This window comes from Schistocerca piceifrons, chromosome X, assembly GCF_021461385.2.
Source record: "Schistocerca piceifrons isolate TAMUIC-IGC-003096 chromosome X, iqSchPice1.1, whole genome shotgun sequence".
NCBI classification, from domain to species: Eukaryota; Metazoa; Arthropoda; class Insecta; order Orthoptera; family Acrididae; genus Schistocerca; species Schistocerca piceifrons.
Genome location: NC_060149.1, coordinates 151,418,407 through 151,437,444, shown reverse-complemented (window position 1 = coordinate 151,437,444; position 19,038 = coordinate 151,418,407). Strand labels below are relative to the sequence as shown.

The window sequence follows — 19,038 nt, the reverse complement described above, 5'->3', positions numbered from 1 at the left end:
AGAATCCTCTTTTATTATCTTTTTGTTGCATCTAGTACAGAACTGTCCGTCTGTATCGCGCCATCCCTGTCGGTATTTTTGTGGCTGCGAGAGTCGTCACTATGTCGCCACTGAAAAAAAAACAGCTCGACTTAAGCACCACCTGAACTCCGAAGGGATTCATTCGGGTTACTGAACACGTATCCCACGTGGGACGTCGAGTCACTCAGGTGACGGAAACATGTGTAGCATCCCAGCAACAAGGTGCTCGCCCCCCGGCAGCTGATATTTTAATCCCGCCCGTGGTGAATTTTGTAAGCGGCAGCGTCTGTTTCGCCGCATCTCTAGGCCGATGACAGACACGGCGTGCCCCGAGCAGCTATAAACACACGCGACGAAATTTCGGAAGGCGGGGTTTGCGAGCGCGCGTCGAGGCGTTGAGCGTTGCCCTCGGAGGGGGAGGGGAATAAGAGGTGGGGCAGCCCGCGGGCGGAGGGGCGGCAGGGTCCCCGGTGGAGGGGTGAGAGGTAGGGGTAGGGGTAGGGGTAGGGGCCGGCACGGCGGCAGTGCGCGCCACGACGCACGGGACGCAGCAGGCAGGTAGGTTGTGTCTCGCTCCTACGGGGCCGCCTGCGCGTCATGCATGTTCGCGCTTTGTATTTCGCACTGCCAACCACCGTCTGCTTACTGGTACAAAATGTAACCGTCCTCACCCACTTTTCAGACTGGACTCACAGTGTCCTTTAAAGCCCTCTTCCAAATATTTTAAGATAAAATATTCACCCTCAGCACTAATCGCCGCTTTGCTAGTATATCTTTGAGGTGACGTGTGCAACTGATCCTCGTGTAATGTCGAGCAGTATATAAACTAAACAGTTTAAATTTCAACAGCAAATAGTGTCTAGTTAAATGAAAATTTTGCTTTACTTTGCATGCACATGAGTCACTAGAGTAATACGTATGGCCCATTGTCAAACAGACGTGAAACGTAAAATATGTATATATATTCTGGTACGTTAATTCACCAAACTGTTTGACAATTTCTTTTGCACTAAGCATGCCTGCTGTCCATGCGCCACTAGTTAATTCGTTTCTTTGTTTGTCAACACCGTAATTTAGGTCACTCTTGCATTGTTTGCTTCGTATATGAATACTTGATTTCGTAACAGCTACTTGTGTACAATTCACTTGCATGCTACATACAGCAAGAAGTAGACAAATAAGATTATTTAAAACGGATCTCTTGTATATTTCGAACCACGACGAATTTTATATTTGTCGCACACATATGTTTTGCCAAGTAATAATACCTGCTTCGTATTGTTTTGGGGCGCACAGGCGCATATTATGAAGATTATTCTTGTAACTCGTAATAATTATCAGGAAATAAATGATCGTAAGTAATGAAATCAGATGAACTACCATTTGTGGCAACTATGATATACTGAATGTATGAACAGCTGCACGTTAATGTGAGCAGGTATGTGTGTTTCAGAAACCTGTACAATAGGAGCAGGACAGACATCCAGCCTTCGTTCCCCCTTGCGTCGTACTGCTCCGCTGTTTTCATTGAAATTTTTCTTCCGCACTCTCCATCAATTTGAATCGTTCATCAGCGAACAATGTCCTGAAAAACACCGAACACAATGTTCGTCATTGTCTTCCGGCGGACGTCAAATAACATTTTGATCACGTTTGTGAATGTATTGTCTCATTGTCAACCGGCGGTTCTGGAATGATGTTCTGATCGAGAATGTATATCTGCCGTTTCCCTGTCGCGTGCTCCGTTAAATCTTTGTGAGGTACTCCGTAAATTTGTCGCGCGTCAAAACATTTGTGCTAAAAGTCGCTCCCGCTCTTTGCACTGGTTTTATTTAACAGCGGTGGCGAATAGCTGTCTATCATTTCATAACTCTTCACAGCTTGTGAATGAGCTGATATTCTTTCTTGCAAGGTAGACGAATTGCTGCACGTGCAGTGAAATTTACAAGAAAGTAAATCTACTTCAGGAAAGTGATCGAAGTAGTAATTCAAATGTCAGATAACAGCGTGCCCATCGTTACTGCCAAGCACTTTACACTCTATCACAGTTCACACGCTCGTAACTGTTTCCGGCAACGGCAGGACATTGCAACGACGGCACGAATGGGTGAGCGCGCACTGCCGCGTTTCGGAAGTATATCACTGTTTTTCACGATTGGTCGTAAAAGCCCTATATTTTGGGAAGCAATAACTAACTTAACTGCCCACTGGGCGAAACGCAGCCAATTCGGTGCCTCAGGAGGTCGTTTGATCTTTCGGACACAATCCAATTGGGAGTAAATGCTACCATCTGTCTCGAGCTGTTTAATAGGACAGTGAATTCTTTTTACGCTAGGATCCGAGCTTTCCCTGGCTTTAGAAGCCGTAACTGCGCGATCCATTGAAATATAATTCCGTTTCCGGGTGGATAAGTGCGTATTTCTTCCTTCAATTTTTTCTAAACAATATGGCACTACAAATGTCCAACGCTGTATTTTCTTCCTCTTTTTTTGTTTAAATAAGAATTAGTTTCGAAGATATTAACTGTTTCCACGTGAAGCAAGATGCTATTTAAAATATACTGTTGTTTCTCTTAAGTTGATTCCGCATGAGTTTGAAAGTGTCTACTCGTTAAGCTATACAGTCTCATGTCAGGGAGCCAAATGTGGAGGAGGATGAATCACTGGGTATATATGTGATTTTAAATCATATTAATTAATATTATTACTCTGTTAAATATTCACTTGAGAGCAACAGTTGTGATTAAGTGTGCAGGACAAGGTGTTCCAGCTGGAAAATAATTACTTTTATTTTTCATGAATCAATGGAAATCACAGTGAAAACCAGAAACGTTTTATTTGCAACAGTTAGGTACACCTTCCACCTTCTTCTCTACATAGTCGCCGCTCCAACTTCGAGTGTTGTTGTAGTGTTGTTCCAGCCTTCCAATACCCTCGTCATAGAAAGCAGCCGCCTGTGCTTTCGGCCAGTTATCTGCACTGGTCTGCAGCTCGTTGTCTATGGAAAAATTTTGTCTTCGTAGCCAGCTGTTCTTGTGAGCATAGATGAGACTCAGAGGGAGCCAATTATGGACTGTATTGTGGGTGATCGAACACTTCTCATCGGAAACGCTGCAGGAGCGTCTTCATTGCCGCTGCAGTGTGCGGCCGAGCATTGGCATGATGAAGGAACTGCTCGACAGTTGTGTAATGTGGGCTGCATGACACAGGCGAAATCTCTAACCAGGCCCTCATATACGGCGGTAGACGCTATTCCTTACACATCTATACGAGCTCACTGTTCACTCAAAACTGAAAAGAGCGACGCGACACGATCGACGGGTATACTAAAGATACTGCCCAACACACCTGTGCAAAGCTTTACCGGATTTTCCCAGTGGTTTCCATTTCGCGACCGATCGGAACTTACCTTCTGGACAACCCATTAAGACTAAAAAAGTAAGGCAGGTTTTGTGTAACAGTACGCTCCCTTGTGATCTTCCGAATTTTTGTATCCATTTAATGCACAATATTTCATACAGACTTAGAGGACAGGTTCCTTAAAATAATATCAACTAAATATGGGATCTAAAATGCATACCTTAAGAAAAGCACTTATTCGATAGAAGTCAGGCGTTTCACAGTTGCGAAGGTGAGCAAGTGTTCATAGCCCATAGCCAATGTGTACTAGTCATTTTTTTTGGTCCATAATCCCAAAATATGTAAGCAAATTGCTTGTAGTAGAAGAGATGAGTATCATAGTTCGAAGATGAACACGTGCTCATACCTCTTAAGGTATGTATTTTAGAGTCCATGTTTACTACACATTGTTTTCTTGTATTTGTGTAACGAATCTGTCTTCAGAGTCTGTAAAGGGAATTTGGTTACACACAAAAGAGTTATTTAGAGCTTGTACCGTATCATATTCGTCTCTTTATCATCTAAAACAGAAGTCCGAACTACTTGTATGACAATTTTTGCTCCCTTGTAACGATGTGAAACACTTTGTACTAAAGTACACTAGCTCCACGTTCAGGCTTTCACGAAGAAATCAGTGCCAACGGACTACCGCCTCATTCTCTGATAATGATGTCATCAGGCTGTGGGGTCAGTGCAACGCTCTCCCGGTCGTTGTCGACTTTCTGGGCCTTGGAGCCGCTACTTCTTACTTCGGAAGCTCCTCAACTGGCATCACGTGGCTGACTGCACCTCGGTCCTCCCACCAAAGCCGTTTCAGTACCTCAGCATGGCAGTCACACCCTCTGACCACTCATCTACACTCTATAAAAAAATGGCGAATCGATAATTGTACAGCACAAGCACCTCTCTCTGGAGAAAGAAGTCGTGTGACAGTCTGGAGAAGAGCAAGGATAACTTACCCTTGCCGCTGTGTGTACAAGGACCTACGGTGTGGCCTGTCATCGATACATCGCCTTGTGCCTCAGCAGCAACGTCACTGCAAGTAGGGGCATTTCACAATGCGCATCTGCCATTTATTAGCGGTATCACCTCTTTTAATATATGACGTAAGTGAAACAGAATCTCCTGTGTAGACGAGATTCATTTTTCTGCTGGGTACTATCTTGAACTGAATGAATATTGCTCGGGAAATCGGAGCATATGACGAATGTTGTAGCCTGCATTCACATAATTGCTTATAGTGACATCAAGGTCGCATACACCCCTGGTTCATAGATGATGACGACTTCATTTGGTAAACACAACTTCAGGTCAGAATCGTGGCCCATCATAGGTCAGGCAAGGTTGTCTACAACTTGAGTCCATCGGCGTAGACTTAATGGTGATGGTTAAAAGTAAAATAAATTTCACCAATATTTTAAAAATTAATCTGAAATGCAATTTGCCTTGTAACTGTGTAAACGAGAATGAGAGCTGTTTCGAAACTGAAGTGATTCAAGTTTTACTGGGTCAAAGTTCATACGAATCTCAAATGGCTTAATCACTCGTGGACGCTTTGCAGTTTCCAGTTCCACTGATGGTCGTCTAATCAGGTGGTACACGGGGCATTGTGGATGACGAAGGAAGGTGAAAATTCCTGAAAAATTAAAACCGTGTGCCAGACCGAGACTCGAACTCGGGACCTTTGCCTTTCTTGGACACGTGCTCTATCGACTGAGCTACGACCAGCTGTGGCCGAGCGGTTCTAGGCGACGCAGTCCGGAACCGCGCTGCTGCTACGGTCGCAGATTCGAATCCTGCCACGGGCATGGATGTGTGTGATGTCCTTAGGTTACTTAGGTTTAAGTAGTTCTAAGTCTATGGGACTGGTGACCTCAGATGTTAAGTCCCACAGTGCTCAGAGCCATTTGAACCATTTGACTGAGCTACCCAAGTACAACTCACCCCATCTCCTCACAACTTCACTTCCGCCAGTATCTCTTCTCCTATCTTCTCGGTGCGGCACACAATTTTAATCAACCAGGAAGTTTCATATCAGCGCACACTTCGCTGCATATTGAAAATTTCATTTAGGAAGGATCGTATACAGGGTGGTCCATTGATAGTGACGGGGCCAAATATTTCACGAAATAAGCATCAAACGAAAAAACTACAAAGAACAAAAGTCGTCTAGCTTGTGGGGGGAAACCAGATGGCGCTATGGTTGGCCTTCTAGATGGCGCTGCCATAGGTCAAACGGATATCAACTGCGTTTTTTTAAATAGGAACACTCATTTTTTATTACATATTGGTGTAGTACGTAAAGAAATATGAATGTTTTAGTTGGACCACTTTTTTCGCTTTGTGATAGATGGCGCTGTAATAGTCACAAACGTATAAGTACGTGGTATCACGTAACATTCCGCCAGTGCGGACGGTATTCGCTTCGTGATACATTACCCGTGTTAAAATGGACCGTCTGCCAATTGCGGAAAAGGTCGATATCATGTTCATGTATGGCTATTGTGATCAAAATGCCCAACAGGCGTGTGCTATATATGCTGCTCGGTATCCTGGACGACACCATCCAAGTGTCCGGACCGTTCACTAAATAGTTACGTTATTTAAGGAAACAGGAAGTGTTCAGCCACATGTGAAACGCCAACCACGACCTGCAACAAATGATGATGCCCTAGTAGGTGTTTTAACTGCTGTCGCGGCTGATCTGCACATCAGTATCAACAAATTGCGCGACAATCGGGAATCTCAAAAACGTCCGTGTTGAGAATGCTACATCATCATCATTTGCACCCGTACCATATTTCTGTGCACCAGGAATTGTATGTCGATGACTTTGAACGTCGTGTAAAGTTCTGCCACTGGGCACAAGAGAAATTACGGGACGATGACAGATTTTTTGCACGGGTTCTATTTAGCGACGAAGCGTCATTCACCAACAGTGGTAACGTAAACCGGCATAATATGCACTATTGGGCAACGGGAAATCCACGATGGCTGCGACAAGTGGAACATCAGCGAACTTGGCAGGATAATGTGTGGTGCGGCATTATGGGAGGAAGCATAATTGGCCCCCGTTTTATTGATGGAAATCTAAATGGTGCAATGTATGCTGATTTCCTGCGTAATGTTCTACCGATGTCACTACAAGATGTTTCACTGCATGACAGAATGGCGATGTACTTCCAACATGTTGGATGTCCGGCACATAATTCGCATGCAGTTTGGAGCGGTATTGAATAACATATTTCATGATAGGTGGATTGGTCGTCGAAGTACCATACCATGACCCGCACGTTCACCGGATCTGACGTCCCCGGATTTCTTTCTGTGGCGAAAGTTGAAGGATATTTTCTGTCCTGATCCACCGACAACGCTTGACAACATGCGTCGGCGTACTGTCAATGCATGTGCCAACATTACGGAAGGCGAACTACTCGCTCTTGAGAGGAATGTTGTTACACGTATTGCCAAATGCATTGAGGTTTACGGACATCATTTTGAGCATTTATTGCATTAATGTGGTATTTACAGATAATCACGCTGTACCAGTATGCGTTCTCAGAAATGATAAGTTCACAAAGGTACATACATCACATTGGAACAACCGAAATAAAATGCTCAAACGTACCTACGTTCTGTATTTTAATTTAAAGAACCTACCTGTTACCAACTGTTCGTCTAAAATCGTGAGCCATGTGTTTGTGACTATTACAGCGCCATCTACCACAGTGCGAAAAAAGTGGTCCAACTAAAACATTCATATTTCTTTATGTACTACACAAATACGTAATAAAAATGGGGGTTCCTATTTAAAAAAACGCAGTTGATATCCGTTTGACCTATGACAGCGCCATCTAGCAGGCCAACCATAGCGCCATCTGGTTTCCCCCTTCAAGCTAGACAAGTTTCTTCTTTGTAGTTTTTTCGTTTGACGCTTATTTCGTGAGATATTTGAGCCGGTCACGATCAGTGGACCACCCTGTATATCTGACCTATCGTGAGGAACGGGGTGACGGTGGTTCGCCAGGTTTCCGAAAGCCTAAAGGGTATAGTACCCAGTCAGGTTGCCGTCACTCAGCAGTTACGGAAATGTCACCGACTCTACCCTGTTTAGAGCCCGCCAGTGTGGCCGAGCGGTTCTAGGCGCTTCAGTCTGGAGCCGCGTGACCGCTACGGTCGCAGGTTCGAATCCTGCCTCGGGCTTAGATGTGTGTGACGTCCTTAGGTTAGTTAGGTTTAAGTAGTTCTAAGTTATAGGGGACTGATGACCTCAGATGTTAAGTCCCATAGTCCTCAGAGCCATTTGAACCAAACCGCTGATGGAGTTGACCAAATGTGTTGTACTTCCAAGAGGCCTTCTAAGACTGATATAGACACCTACGTGGTTCTACTTGAGTAAGAAAGCATCTAGCATAGCTGCTTCCAGCAGGATCAAGTTATTAATGGCAATTAGGCACCCGTACTTTTTTAATGACGAGATGCTGTTCACGGGCATGCGACGCCTTGTCACGAGACACAGACAGTGAGGAAACTATCCCACATGTGAATGACGGTCGGTTGTAAATGTCCTCATAATTAGAATAAAAGGATCTATGTGCTTCTTTCAACGATAATTATGTGTAGACGAAGGTCATGATCTTGGGTAGCGGTAGCAGTAATTTGTGCAGAATCTTCCACCATTTTCTGAAATGGCTCGTGGAATGGTTTGGAGACTTCAGTTGCTCATGACAACTGTAAATGGCCATTCTGTTCTCCCAGGAACAATGTAGTCAGCAATTGCTTTTTCACTGTCTTCTGATGTCAAGCATCCATTTTCAAGTTGCCTATATTAAGAAAAAATGAAAGAGCTGGAAAATGGAAAAGTTGCATCAGTGGCGTGGTAGTTACGTTCGTAAAGTGATCCACTTATTCCTGGATGCTGTCTCTACGATAAAATTCAGCCATTTGGCTTTAAAGAGTCATACTGGCCTGCTGATTATCCACTTTAGCAGCTTTCTTTCGAGGAATTTTCAGTGCCACGTGTATTTGGATGAGGAAGTAGTCACTAGTCTGCAAATCAACAGCCACTTCTCAAATATCAGAGTGAGGAGGAAGAAAGGGAATACCGAGATGTAAGGGAAGAAGACAGACTTCCTTACCAGTGCTGAACTGCCCAGAACACTTTACGCGAATTATAATACTCAGAAAGGATGAATAGATTGAGGAGCTGTATGATAATGCTTAATCTAAATCATTGTTATGGAACATATTGTTATAGCAACAAACTATAGCTTGAGATTAAGTTCGATGGTATTAGTTACTAAGAAATATGTTCACTTTACCCTTAGCCCTCTCCTCTTTGGGATTTTCTTTTCCATACAGGTTATAGGGACTGATGACCCTGTAGTTTGGTCCCTTTCTACCCCAAACCAAGCAACCAACCAACAGGTTATAGCCTTTCAGCATTGGGCACTCGACTCTATAAAACGGGTCTCTTGCATTCACGTTAACTGGGTCTCTCCTTCCCCAAAGGTCGCAGTTCCTCCACATGGTCTGGAACATTTTTCGATTCACTGAACTGTTGGAGCAATTGTACTGATGATGATTATATTTTTCTCTGAGTTTACATCTTTATACCGGTAGGGACACTGCGACATTAGAGGGACTGGCTGAGCAACTTTCTCAGTTACCTCACTACCCATATCGTGTGTGTAGACTGACCAACTTATGATTCGTTAGATAATACCTGCGACGCGTGATCAGATGCCTCGGTTGTTTTTTTCAGCCTTTTTCTTTCTGTTTTGTTTTTCTTTCAGCGGGGAGATAACTGCCTTTGTAAGTAACATTAAATTAGTGGATTGTATTTATCTGGGTGACAGGAATGTTCGTGATCTATGAGTTTCTAAATTTTCTGGTTATTTCTCTGTGTGTACAGTACAGAGGAGACGATAGGCTATACAGCAAGTCCATTGAAGCGCAAGGACAGGTACAGCTGATTGCGTCTGGTTTTGAGTGTCCTACTTCTGTTGATATAGACGCAAATGCTAGGTGTTTAGGTATTGGTAGAATAGAGTTTTTGGGCCTCATGTTTCGCTACTCGCTTTGTGATCTGAACTTCCTACCTTTATTTTCTCTGAAAATATTGAACAGCCTTGACTCCAAACAACTCGGTTTTGAGAGCAGTTTACACGCGTTGGAGGTGATGAGTAATATGTCACTGCTTCAGTAATAGCTTTACTTTATTTAGCACAAGTTTTCAGGTCATCGTATGGTATGGTACTCTGTCACGAGTGTTGAAATTCCAGGCATATTATGGGCATTGAAATACAAGGCGTCACTGATGACCGAGTGATCCAACTATTACATATTCTGTTAACGATGGAGAACTGAATGTGTGCGTAAAAGCACAGTTATTTCTGTTTCGCCATTTACATTTTTCGTTATATGCTTCACGTCAGTGATGCCTTATCATTGTTATACTTCATAAAACCCCTCTAAATTCCTACAGTCATTAAATTTGAGCGGTAAACAATACCCTTACGGGAATTAAGAGTGTTTTGAAGCTCAGTCGTAATTTGGTAATCCCAAGTAATATGGGAGTCTCTAATTCCGTAGGCTGCCGGGACGTTAATTTCTCTGGAAAACGTGTCTCATTCCTAAATCGCTTTGCTGATCTGAGAATTTGGTCATTACATTATAATACTTCCTGAACGTGAAAAGACAATACTTTTTTTCGAAAGAGACCTCTACCCTTTACAAAATATGGAAGAATATGCTGTCTTTTAATTCACGGGTTTCTTGCTTTTCTCTTTACACCATCTAGAACGATCTGCTCTTTTATAGTTCATAGGTTTCTTCCTTTTCTTATTTACATTATCTGGAAGCATTGTCGTAAGCATTCAGTGCTCGGTAATAATTCATAATACTCCTGAGAGCCACCGTGCTTCGTGGACTATCTAATGTTCTTTTTGTTGCGTGAATCAAGCTACTATCATGCGATACATACATACGTTTGTAGTGTGCTCAGAGGGGTAATTTGAAACCTTTTCTTTTTCACAAATAGCTGGAATAATAAACTTCGAGCCAGACGGACCCCACCTTATCTGGACAAGCGCGATACAACAGGAGTGTGAAAGTGACCCATAGTTACCAGCCAATGACTGTTTCGCCTCAAAAGCCATTCCGCCATTGGTATTTAGCTCATTATGATGTCGAGGTTGTTTTTTAAGAGGTTTATGACATCCTCTCGATTCAGACGGCTGAGCTAACATCCCACGTCCATGTGATAAACATCGTTCAACAGTGAAGCAGCATGGTGGCCAGCAGAGCATACCCATAGCATCCGGTTAGAGGACGGGTGATGCCCGCTGTTCCCCAGCTCAGGAACCTCACGTTCGCCACACCCTAACCCAGCCAAGACAAGGCAACCCAGAGGAAAACACACTGCTTATCGAAAGCTATTAATGCAGCGAGCGTTACCAGAAAATGATTACTGCTTAGTCACATTATTGCCGGTCCTAATTTTTACAAGGTTTTAACTCTAAAAGGATTATTGTCAGGGACCCCTCATGTTTATGTATGTTAGTGCAGTCTTTTCAGGCAGCAAAATTATCGAGTGGGGCGGATATAGGCAGTAGGCAACACTCTTAAGAGCCAATGGTAAGTCGGAATCGGAGTCTGACAACAATCTCATCAGCAGTCATAATCAAAATCTTGATCCAAGTGTCAAGCATAAGTGAAGGCAAAAGTGTTCAACACTTAGCTTAATGCAGAAGAAGTAGAAAGAAGAAAGAGAACTGTCATTCCTTTGATTAGACAGCATGTGTCTCCAGGCACAGAAACTGAATTATATTTTAAATCAGCTACTGTATTAGGCGACATGTACCTTCTCACTACACACTTATGTAGAAATCATCCTCTTCCAAAAGCGTCTTACATCAAAAATCAACCTCACTTACGTCTTTTGATGTAGTGTCACTTTTGACGTGCATGAAGAGATAGCTCACTACGTTGGTTAGCTAAAGTGTCACGTACAGTCGGCGCTATGAGGAGCAGACGAGACCGAGCTCTGTACCTACATCACTGAATACTATTAATTTCCAGAGTACATCAGAAGCTTACTAGAATGTACGCATTCAAAGTGAAATGAAAAAGTTTTGGGGATGACTGGAATTAATCATATACATCACCTGTATCTTTTTGCAGGCTTTTATCTTAATTGTAATTGCATTCCCTCTTTCTGAGGGGTGATGGTGGGCCGACAGCGGTATGTCTGATGCTCTTCAGACGAGATAATTAATAAAATGCATATCGAAAGTTTTAGAATGTTAAAATGATAAAGTTAAGAATGACAGTGGTACATCGATCATGTCAAAAACCGTTAGTTGTCTTTTAAAAAGAAGTATTCATGGTAGCTTTATAGTAGGAGCGAAGTACTTTTCAACAGTGGATGAAGCTGTAAGACCTGCACCAGGAAGGAGTAGGTTGGCAGTAGGAGGGTATATTGGTGCTGTTGGAAGGGCGGTGGCAACGGAAATGGTGTGCTTACATATGAAAATTTGTAGTGTGGGAAAATGGGTGGCATTTAACTGGAATTCGGAATTGGGGAAAAATTGGAGGTCAGATCATAGTTACTGAAAGGGAAGAAAAACTTACAGTAGTAAATGTGGAGATAAGCTTATTGTGAGAAAGGATAAACAGGGATGGGCTAAATGTGACAGGAAAGGTAAATGTCAACATGGATTCCGTCGGCTACGAGAGGGGCTACGGAAGTTACATTGGGCAAGGATATAGAGGGTGTGTATGTGGATGGCCGGTTGGATGGAAACGATAGGTTTTCTGGAGTTAAAGTTTGTGGAATGCATGGAATATAAAGACGTGTTCAATGTGCACTGCCTCGCAGAAAAACACCCAGCAGGGTGGAGGGAGAGAGGGTGAGAAATGAAATTAGACTTCACAGTTTGAGATGGCATATTATGTTATTTCGGTGATTACAATATCGAGCCACATTTACAAAGAAGCTGGCAATATGAGTCCACTTATCAGTATGATGATGCACCTCCTCTCGCCTGCACACATGCACTCATTCGGACGGGAATGGTATCATGAAGCCATCTGATAGGTCATTTTGCACTCTTGCTGTTGTAATATATTCAAGTCCGAACAACTGAGCTGTTTGCTACTGGGTTGCCACAACTGTTTTAACTGATCCTTGTATACTGCCTTCTAGCATTTGGACAGAGTTGACGGGCGAGCTGGTCCCAAACGTGTTCTGTCTATCTCACCATCACGCAGGAAGTCCGCGGATGCAGATATAAAGCGTGGACAAGCAGGTTCTTGTTGAAAAATGGCATTATGCTGTCGCATGACAGATAATACATGAAGATGCAAGATGTCCGTGACGTGCCGTTGTGCCTTCAGAGTTCTATCAATCACTACTAGCATCAACCTGAAGTCATGCCCAATGGCTCCCCACACCATGGCGCCAAGAATAACACCAATGTCCGTCTTCAATACATTGAAAGAAAGTATCCTCTTCCCAGGTCGCCGCTATGGTTGCCACCGATGGTCATCCGGGGTAGTAGGGAACCGCAAACAAAATGTTCTTGCCTGATTGAGAGTCTACCACGACATTCGCTTTTAGGGAATCCAACTGAATGGTTGTTTCCCTAGACAGCGTCATATCACAGGGTCCATTGTACAGCCTGGATTCATTAATGAACCTGAACATTACGACAACCTGCTTAATAGCGCGTTGCTCCAAATTTTTATATCAATACTTCAGAGACTATGCTTGGCATGGATTCAACAACCCCTTGGTAGGTTTTTGCCGGTATGCAGCACCAGGTTCTCCGTACAAGTCACTCAATTCCCGTAAATTACTGTAGGGTGGTTTGCGGGCACTGAACTAACGACCAATTGCGTCCTTGACGTGTCGCATCCGGCTAGACTCGAACGAACGTGATGACTAAGACATCAATCTGAGTTTACTGTCATGCTTCTCAAACCACTTTAGCCTGTTTCTGACCTTGTTCAACGGAAAGTTATCCTGCTGGAAGGTGTCATTGCTGTTGGTGAAGACATCAAGCACAAAGGGATGCAGCTGGTCCGCAGTAATGTTCGCGTAGTCCTCATGGTATCTTTGATTACTGGCAACTGTCCCAAGGAAGAGAAGTGAATGTACCCCAGAGCGTAATACTGACCCCCTTACCATACGTCCGTGGCGCGGTGCACGTTTCGAGCAGCTGTGCTTTTGGATGAATGCATATACACACACGACCGACGACTTGGTGTAATAAGATACGTGATTCGTCTCACTGGACGGCACATTTCCAATCTCGACAAACTCATACTAACTGCAGTTGTCGTTGGGTTAACATGGGACAGGTAGGGATCATCTGCAGTGCAGCCCCATGTTCAACAATGTGCTGGGAACGGTATCGTACGGAACGCATACACTACTATCAACATTTTACACTGTCGTCAGATGTGCCACAGATCGCCACCATGTACTGCTTCACAGAACAGGAACTTCCACACTTTTCACTGATGCTCACGGCTGTAGCACTTGAACAGCTGTCCAATTTTTCCGCTGCCGAGATGCTCTATCCCATGTGCCGGGTCCTGACAGTCTGTCCTGTGTCAAAGTCGTTTATGTCTGTAGACTTCCCTATTTTCAGCCCGTATAGCCGCTAGAATTATTCCCAGCTTGACTCTGCTCCGCTTATGTACTCAACAACGCAACCAGTTGGCATACAGCCTCAGACTGGCACTGGTCATAAGGCTGTGGCTGAATAGTGTATACTAGAGACGGTTAAGAATATTTATTGAATGTAATAATTAAAGACCAAAAGTTGAGCGAAACTGTGACTAGCATGGCAGATACAGGAAGTTGATGTGTAATAGGGTACGGGGGCGAGGCCGGGAACCCTCATATTCTTTTCGAGTTGGTAACATTGTTTTTTAGCCATTAGACCATAAAGACAGCTGGCAACTTAAGTACCACCATGAGGCTTGGTGGTATGAGACGCGTTGTTGTTGAACAAAGTAATGTTAGATTTCCGTGGTTGTGTACATTACTTTGTGATATTTTCTGTTCAGTAAGTAACTCATACCGTCGAGTTACAATGAATGATACTTTTAACAGATTTTATGAAAGCATGCCGTGTTAAATTATTCTTCACCTTCTTCCGTATGCAGGAGGAATTTACAAATAAGGTACAGTTGACGGAAAACCGGTTTGAAGCGATGAGGTAAAGCTGGAACTACCTGATATTACCCTATGAATTCGTTACATATAAAGCATATGTGTGACGTAAGACACACATGCTTTTAACGGTACCTTACTTTTGTGTACACGTTTTAATAATTACAATTTAGTATTTACATATAGAATTTAAATTATTTTGCGCCAGTTTTTAAGATTAGGCCGGCTGCTGTGGCCGAGGGTTTCTAGGCGCTTCAGTCCGGAACCGCGCTGCTGCTGCGGTCGCAGGTTCGAATCCTATCTATGGCATGGATGTGTGTGATGTCCTTAGGTAAATTGAGGGTTAAGTAGTTCTAAGTCTAGGGGACTGATGACCTGAGATGTTAAGTCCCATAGTGTTTAGAGCCATTTGAACCATTTTAAGATTATTTTTGTCACTAATAATCTGATTAATTATGCCTTATTGCGTAAGAATATTTTCATTGGAGATTGGACCTTTAAGCGCTTTAAATGGTTAGAAAATTAAGACGTGGCGTAACAGCCATCCAAGAAGGGTGGCAACCCAGTAACAAATAGCTCAGTTCTTCGGAACTGAATATACTAGAACAGCCAGAATACAAAATGATCTATCTGTGTTTAAAAATACGGATATTTTCGCGATTAATGCAATTTCATTTGGTGAAGAGTCGTTGGCGGACGAGTCGCACGAGTCATTTCTCGCTCTGTCATATCCCATACCTACTTGATTCGAGACAAGTTCGGGGATCGTGCTGGCTAGGGAAGTTGCTGCACGTCTTGCAGAGCTCGCTGAGTTTCATGGGCAGTGTGTGGGTGAGCATTATCCTATTGGGACAACACGTCACCTTCCTGTTGCAAGAACGGCAAACGAATTGGCCTAACAACGTTCTGCGCATACCGGGCACTGGTTAGCGTCCCCTCCAAAAACACAAACGGTGAACGAGAGTTGTAGCTTATCGCACCTCAGACCATAAGGCCTAGGGTGGGGCCACTGTGTCTTGGACGAATGCGCTCTACGAGTCAGCACTCACCAGGTCTACATCGTACGCGAAAACGACCATCACTTGTGTGCAACCAGAGTATGCTTCCTCGCTGAAGACCACGGCGTGCCATTCCATCTTCCGAGTGATCCTCCAGTTGAGTCGTGCACTTCGATCTGCATATACATCTACATACATACTCCGCTAGCCACCAAGCGGTGCGTGGCGGAGTGCACAATTCGCTCCAAAGTCATATTCCCCGCCCCGTTCCACTCGCGGATCGCGCGAGGGAAAACGATTGTCTGAACGCCTCAGTACGATCTCTAATTTACCTTATCTCTGAATGGTGATCATTGCGCGATTTGAAAGTTGGTGGTAATAATGTATGCTCTACATCTTCGGCGAACATCGCATTTCGGAATTTAGTGAGCAGCTGTTTCCGTTTAGCGCGTTGTCTATCTGCAAGTGTGTCCCACTTCAAACTTTCTATGAGATTTGTAACGCTCTCGCGATGGCTGAATGTACCAGTCACGAATCTTGCCGTTCTTCTTTGGACCTTCTCAGTCTCTTAAATCAGATGCTGTGGCGTGAGCGGAAGACGGGGCAGAGGTGTGCGTGCCCGTAGTGCCATTGCTACTAATAGGTTCGCAAGAGTTCCTATTGACACGTCTGGGCTCACATGCCCTCTTATCTGTGGTCTGGCAGCTGTACGATCTGCCACTGCTGCCCTTACAGTACGACAACGGTGGCGAGCGTATGTGCTGCGTGGACATCCAGAACCTTGTCTACAGGTGTGAGAATTTTCAAGTGACCAGCATCGTTGCACAACTGATGCGGCGCCTCCAACTTGTGTGGCAATGCTCCGAAAGGACCATTCCACCACTCGGACAGTCACAGTTTGATCCCTTTTGAACTCGCTCAGTTGGCGGTAGGATACACGAGCGTGTGTCCGTGGCGTGGTTATCTGCTAATTTCACACGTTGGTACCAGACTGACCCGTCCGGCTGTGCGCATTCTCTATTAAATAATAGACACAGACGGAGCTCTGGCAGCTGTGCCACTACGCTATCTGTTGATTGACGACATTAAAATCATTATCAGTACTTCTACTATCCCCCAGGTGGCATATGCTGTCATCGCATGAAAAGCGACGTTGTCTTGCCAGGTGCGCTATTTCTTTCTTTCTTTTTTTTTTCAGGCAGTGTAAATCTGACGTCTCGGCAGTGAAAATTGTATCGCTTACTTCTTAGTTGGAAAGGCAAACCTACGTTCCTAGCATTTGTACACTTAGATAAAGTTTTTGACAATGTTGACTGGAATACACTCTTTCAAATTCTAAAGGTGGCAAGGGTAAAATACAGGGATCGAAAGGCTATTTACAATTTGTACAGAAACCAGATAGCAGTTATAAGAGTCGAGGGACATGAAAGAGAAGCAGTGGATGGGAAGGGAGTGAGGCGGGGTTGTAGCCTCTCCCCGATGTTATTCAATCCGTATATTGAGCAAGCAGTAAAGGAAACAAAAGAAAAATTCGGAGTAGGTATTAAAATCCATGGAGAAGAAATAAAAACTTTGAGGTTCGCCGATGACATTGTAATTCCGTCAGAGACAGCAAAGGACTTGGAAGAGCAGTTGAACGGAATGGACAGTGTCTTGAAAGGAGGATATAAGATGAACAACAACAAAAGCAAAACGAGGATAATGGAATGTAGTCGAATTAAGTTAGGAGATGCTGAGGGAATTAAATTAGGAAATGAGACACTTAAACTAGTAAAGCAGTTTTGCTATTTGGGGAGCAAAATAACTGATGATGGTCGAAGTAGAGAGGATATAAAATGTAGACTGGCAATGGCAAGGAAAGCGTTTCTGAAGAAGAGAAATTTGTTAACATCGAGTATAGATTTAAGTGTCAGGAAGTCTTTTCTGAAAGTATTTGTATGGAGTGTAGCCATGTATGGAAGTGAAACATGGACGATAAATAGTTTGGACAAGAAGAGAATAGAAGCTTTCGAAATGTGGTGCTACAGAAGAATGCTGAAGATTAGATGGGTAGATCACAAAACTAATGAAGAGGTATTGAATAGGATTGGGAAGAAGAGGAGTTTGTGGCACAACTTGTCTAGAAGAAGGGGTCGGTTGGTAGGACATGTTCTGAGGCATCAACGGATCACCAATTTAGTATTGGAGGTCAGCGTGGAGGGTAAAAATCGTAGAGGGAGAACTGAAGACAACAACAACAACTTCTTAGTTACCCGATTTTATCTCAACTATCCAGCAAACAGGGCTGCAACATAGGCACTGGACGTCATTGCAGAGATCGTGACGATATGGACTGGTTGTGACAGCCTGACGTTTCAAGTCGGCCTTGAAGTTGCCGTTTACATTATAAGCACAGGTTGTGACAGGTCTGTCCACTCAGCTTGCGTCTTCTGTTCCTTTGTCGCTCTCGCAGAATATCTCACACCTTCGTAGGTCCGTTGATTATGCCCTCTGTGACTGTAATGAGAATCACTTTGATTTTAAGAACCTGCTGAGCTACTGGTAACGAATATTACATTTTTTTAAGGAGTACCAGAATATTTTATTGCCATATGTAGTGTGTACCACGCTTTATCACAATCACAATGAAATAATTACGTGCAACACAAATCAAATAAAATTGCACTGTCGCACTATATACTCGTATGAATTTCACACTGCACACTCCCGTTCAGTTCAAGGCTTATCACCGGCCTCTGTGTCCGAGCGGTTCTAGGCGCTTCAGTCCGGAACCACGCTGCTGCTACGGTCGCAGTTTCGAATCCTGCCTCGGGCATGGATGTGTGTGATGTCCTTAGGTTAGTTAGGTTTACGCAGTTCTAAGTCTAGGGAACTGATGATCTCAGATGTTAAGTCCCATCGTGCTTAGAGCCATTTGAACCTTTTTCCCAAGGTTTATGCCAAGAAATGACCCCACTCCTTGATGTCAGACCGTTCTTGAGACTCTGTCCCCGGATTCTGACCAACCAGATGTCAGGAACGGCAACGCTTCTCTATAAGGGCGAGCTCTTGGCAGTCAACGGGGGATGAGAAAACGTGTATCACTTTCGTTTCAAGTGATCACCCACACAACCAGAGCGTTATCACGCTCCAGCATATGTTTTCCAGTTGGGTTTAAGCTCTACTGCACCACATTACATTTTCTGCAAGAGCCAACTAGTCACAAATATTATATTATAAAGTGTTGAGTAAATACCCTAAGAAATCCACAAAATACGCTCCGAGCACTCAAAATACACAGGGAAAGTGGTAGTGATAACGAAAGTGTTAGTGATGCGAGTGATGGTGTGGTTAGTGAAGTGTTACATGCAGCAATGCCAGAAGGCCCAACACATCGAAGTATAGTTTCGTCTTTGCCTGAGTCAGTCACGTCTCAGTGAGCAGCTCCCAGGATGAC

The 19,038-nt window shown here is 43.8% G+C and overlaps 1 protein-coding gene across 1 annotated transcript in view; it reads left to right on the top strand.

Annotated features, from left to right (window-relative positions):
• The first annotated feature begins 539 nt into the window (after nt 1–539).
• The window catches only part of LOC124723205, a 1,036,184-nt gene continuing 1,017,685 nt past the window's right edge, over nt 540–19,038 (top strand). Inside the window, exon 1 of the mRNA XM_047248396.1 lies at nt 540–579. The gene's annotated coding sequence lies outside the window, so the exon portion shown is untranslated. The remainder of the gene's footprint in view (nt 580–19,038) is intronic.